The 5,233-nt window shown below is 42.2% G+C and overlaps 1 long non-coding RNA gene across 2 annotated transcripts in view; it reads left to right on the top strand.

Moving 5' to 3' along the window:
• The window catches only part of LOC134440350 (uncharacterized), a 4,266-nt gene extending 533 nt beyond the window's left edge, over nt 1–3,733 (top strand). The window contains exons 1-2 of one of the 2 annotated variants that reach the window (XR_010032952.1): nt 1–525; nt 1,257–3,733. The exon at nt 1–525 is cut by the window's left edge and continues 533 nt beyond it. This is a non-coding gene — a long non-coding RNA (uncharacterized LOC134440350). The remainder of the gene's footprint in view (nt 526–1,256) is intronic. The other variant, XR_010032951.1, reaches the window with a different exon arrangement.
• The last annotated feature ends 1,500 nt before the right edge of the window (nt 3,734–5,233 follow it).

Genomic DNA, 5,233 nt, shown 5'->3' on the forward strand with positions numbered 1-5,233 from the left:
CTAGAGTACTTCTAGGTGTTTTCATGACCGATGTCAGTTAACTTTTTGGGAGCCAACGCATGTGAGGCGAAACGTGTTTTTTACCTGACTTGGGAGTCAAATGTTTTGAATGTCTACTATACATTGATTAAGGCATTTTCACGCACGAGCAGGAAACAATGATACATTACTAATACTTAATTCAAGTCAGTGGCAGGAAATGATAAACCATAACCAGCAACGCATTAATTACAGCAATGCATTACTTTTTCTGCAACTCAGAGAATACCTTAAGTTTGGCAGTTTTTTAGCAACTCAGTCAACATTGCATGTAAGCTTAACACAATAATGCATATTTTTTCTTTTTTGTGTCACTCCTCACCACATATGGCAGATTTAGTGTGAAGAGCCACCTGTACAAGATTCCTGGGACAGCAGAACATGCACCTCACGCACTACCCTGGCACCCTGGCTGAACAACCCGCAGCACATCATCTCCAGCTGAGAGGGGGACTCATACATTCATTTGAAATCAGCTCTACTGAGGTGAAATGATCAAGAGTCAAAAGCATGCTGAAGAGATAAACTTGATGATGGCTATGTTTATTTAATTAGCATTGTTTATATAGATTACACATTCCTTGTAAAAAAAAAAATAATTAAAAAATTAGTTGTCGGAGCAAGATAACATGCACTGCTCCACCTGGGTGTCTTCAGCAGTATGCACAGCCCGTCGTTCATTGCAACCTGAAGCTACTGTAGGCCAGGGGTCCCCAAACTTTTTTTTAAATCTGGGGGCCACATTATTGTTCCTGACTGTGATCAGGGGCTGGAATCAATACCAATCATGTAAAAAAGGTGTGTGTGTGTGTGTGGGTGGGGGGGGGGGGGGGTCAAAATTCCGATGTCAATTTCATTAATTTTCTTGATTTCTTTGTTTTCATGGCTTTGGCGTTCTGATTGCCCACCTTCAGTTGAAATTTTATCCTCATCAATAAGTATGTATTAACAAGGAACTCTTTGCAGGACAGACAGCTGGCGGAACATATAACAGCATCCAAATTCACACTCTGATATACTGCAGATTTTAAGAGTGCCAGGACATGTTTCCCTTTAGAAATGTGGGGGTATTGGCATCTAAAAATGTGTTCAATTTGCTCTGTTGTACGCTGTAATACAACACTTGGTGGGAATAACCCATCCCTGAACTGCTTATATCTGAAAAAGGTGTATTTCTCCTTGAGTGTATCTCTGTCCTCCTCGTTTGCCTCCCACAGCGTAACACAACTCTTGCAATCAAATTTGGCAGAGGCTCTGAAGGCCACATAGCCAGCAAGGTACACTGACACATTGCCCTCAATGACGTCCAGCCCCTTCATGAACTCTGTGTTGTCCAGTCCAGGGAATGTGGGTTCCTCATCAGTAGACTGTACGTGAGGCATGGTCAGTGCGGTGCATGGATGGGGAGTTGCCATCTGCGATGACTCAGTGCAGCTCTACAAAATCATTGCAAATGATTACAGACTTACAGTATACTAATCATGTGTGACACTTTTGTTTTTGAAAGGGTGTTTCGTGTACCTCGTGAGGCATGGTCAGTGCGGTGCATGGATGGGGAGTTGCCATCTGCGATGACTCAGTGCAGCTCTACAAAATCATTGCAAATGATTACAGACTTACAGTATACTAATCATGTGTGACACTTTTGTTTTTGAAAGGGTGTTTCGTGTACCTCGTGAGGCATGGTCAGTGCGGTGCATGGATGGGGAGTTGCCATCTGCGATGACTCAGTGCAGCTCTACAAAATCATTGCAAAAGATTACAGACTTACAGTATACTAATCATGTGTGACACTTTTGTTTTTGAAAGGGTGTTTCGTCTACCTCAAACAAATGGGACAATTGCAGCAATAGGTGTATTTCCTCCGGTTCGCAATTTGTATTTCTCCCAAATGTCATTAGATAGTCTAGCACGGCCTGCCTGTAGTCTAATCGGAATTGCTGAGGGTCTGGATTGTCCCTGTGCCCGCCCTTCGCTCTGATCACCCCAAAGAAGTGTTCCAGGCAGTCCTGGTTGAGGTGCCTCGTAAATAGAAACTGAAATCCTTTCTCTGTGAATGCAAATGACAAACAGTACATTGGCCAACAGCAGAAAACATGCAGTGGTGGACAAAGCTCATTAGCATTAGCAAAGCTCAATTTGAATAATTATGCCTTATTGCTGCTACCTTTCAATTCAGCCCAGATTTCCTTGATTGCTCTTAGGTTATGCCTCCAACCATTTAGGCAATTCAAGCTGTTGCCACTGGCACATCTGACAGATGCCAGCCAGTTAATACTCTCATTGATAAAATCAATATGTGTCTCTCTGAAGGCATCCTTTTGTGGTGTGCTGCTGGACAATGTGCTACTGTTAAAGCAGTCAAACATCTGGTTAAAGTGGGCTACAAAATCTGCCGTCGTTTTTGCCCCCTCTCTTAGCTTCCCCATGTCTGCCATGGTGAGCAGTGCAGCCGCAACAGAATGACTAAGAACCTGTAATAAAAAAATAAAAAAAATCCCATTTTCAGGACCATAGATAAAGATTGTAAATTGAATGTTATACGCCTGCATGACAGTTTTCACTTGTGGCTTACCTGAGTGGCGAGAGGCACACTCATTGTTGAAAAGGCAGTGAGGGACAGATGCCGTTGGGTTAACTTGGGTGCCATTCGGTGTTGTCTTTGTGAATCAATTTTAAACATTTCAGTGATGTCTCCCCATTCTGCCAATTTGTCCCCTATGTAAAATCCATATTTTCGCAAATTGTTTCTGATGTTTTTCATTAAATGGGGGGGGTCGAATAAAAAATGAATCTTCTGGCTTTTGACAAAGAAGTACGGTTTTTCTTCTGTTATACCCAGGTTTCTACAGGCTGCCAGGTTGTTGCTGCCTTGGTCCATTACCAGCACCATGGGAGTGAAGCCAGTGTCAAGCACCTTTTCCACCGCCTCCATGATTTTGGTTTTTAAGACCCCATGCTTCATGGTCCCAGATGACAAGAAGTACCCTATGGGTTGTTTCCATTTCCCAGTTAGACTACGGATCATGAAAACCCCTGCATGGTTGGCTGGTCTTCCCCCTTCGTCATACCCTTCTACTTCATCTTTCGAGATGTTATAATTTAGGCTACATTTCAATGTAATTTCATCAAATGTGATGGCAACGTGCCTATCTCGCTCTTCCATATGCTGCACTTGATGTTTAAGTGCATACAGCACAGGTTCATGCCATCCCGGCCCGATGTCTACTCTCTGCAAGATATTTGAAAGGGTCCTGGCTGTAGGGAGCTTGAAAATTCTCCTCATGGTTCGGTAGGCTTTTGGCCCTGTACCCTTAACCTGTAACGCCCAACTTTTCATGAAGTTGCTCCACCGAATGGCCCTTGGTTTTTTTTTGGCATTATCAATTTGCTCGTTGACAAATTGTGCGGCTTGTTTTGGCAATACTTTGGAAATTTCCCTCTTTAATGTTTGTTTGCTGATAGATGGTGTCTTTTTCTTTAGCCTTGACAGCTTTGATTTGTAGCAGCCAATTTTTCTTTTCAGTTTTTCCACTGTGTTGTCATTGCTGACACTGGCCAGTACATCAGTGCCTAAAAAGAAATGTGACAACTGTAACAACAGACTTATGCACAGACTACTACCTATGCAGTGTTCAACACTCAGAATGTATCTGTTACCACCATTTGCCATTAAATCACTTACTATCCAGGATCTCTGAGTCTGTTGTCTCAATTTCAAGTGCGACCCGTTTTCGGGGTGGTGGACGAACTGTGTCTTGAGATTTAGGGGGGTTGGGACAGTCTACTAGCCAGGGTACGGCCATTGGCAGTAGGCCAGATTTCCTGCAGAATGCAAAGTATTGTAATGTTTATATTTCTACAAACACACTGCAGGCAAATGTGAGGACAAACACAAGGACAAGGGCACCAAAGCACTTTGAGTCAACTAGATATAGTATGTATAAATACATTTGAGATATGATTTGGTTTGAAGACACATGTAGGATGGTAATGGCAATCAACAGAAAACATGACACCAGGATAAGGTGACTCCGCAAATACGAAGACATCCCATGGAAAAAGTCTAGAACTTTTCAAACATATATGGGTTGAAATTAAAAAATAAAAGAGGTCATCAAACAATGACAATAGTTCAATGCACAGTCAACATCAATGAAAGGCAAGGGGTCTGACAATGTAAATAAGCTTACAGTTCTGGAAGGATCTCAACTGTTGCAACAGAATGAGTCCATGAAAGTCCAAAAGATGGAGGCATACACAGTGATATAAAATACAGAGTGCAGCAATATACAAATTGTTGAGTGCATGGCAAAGTTCTTAAAGGTTGAGGGGGATGGCCTCTTGTTAGTGGACTGGAATGGCCTTTGGTGAACAGGGGGCATGGCTAGACAGTGAATGACTGCAGCATCCTGGAAAGAACAAATACATGCACAATACAGAGTGCAGCAATATACAAATTGTTGAGTGCATGGCAAAGTTCTTAAAGGTTGAGGGGGATGGCCTCTTGTTAGTGGACTGGAATGGCCTTTGGTGAACAGGGGGCATGGCTAGACGGTGAATGACTGCAGCATCCTGGAAGGAACATAAATACAAGCCATGATTCTCCATGTCATACAGTGTGTGTAACCTGTTGCGGATCCTGACGACGCTCTCTGCTTGTGAGGAGCAAAAGCCTTATGCTTGATTCAAGCCAGCAATGGTAGAGGAGGAGCACTCAATGTGTGGCTCTCTAAATATGTAATTAGTTGTATTTTTTTTGTAAAGCAACCCAACATTTTAAATTATTTTTTGTGAATATGTGTGTTTTGAATTTGCAACATTACCACAAGTAATCAGGCTAAACATCTGGGTTTACAGTATGTTGAAAACTTATAGAGTATCAAGTGTCATTTTCAGAATATGAAATGGCAATGTCTCTACCTGTCCAATGGGTTCACAAATTGTGAAATGGCGAAATGGTCACTGCATACTTTCCTATGCTTCATTTCATCGGTCTGTAAACCACATAGGTCCTCCCGCCTGATGTTATTAATCCATTCTGCACACCTGCAGAAAATAACAGTAGTGTGTTTTAATATCACAGATATCCTTGGTTAACATTTGCGCTGGTTCATGTTTTCTATTTTGCCACTAGGGGGAGATACAACACAAATTATAGGGGTCTGGCTTTTTTGTTGAAATTGAGTTTCCG

Source organism: Engraulis encrasicolus, chromosome 23 (genome assembly GCF_034702125.1).
Source record: "Engraulis encrasicolus isolate BLACKSEA-1 chromosome 23, IST_EnEncr_1.0, whole genome shotgun sequence".
Lineage (NCBI taxonomy): Eukaryota > Metazoa > Chordata > Actinopteri > Clupeiformes > Engraulidae > Engraulis > Engraulis encrasicolus.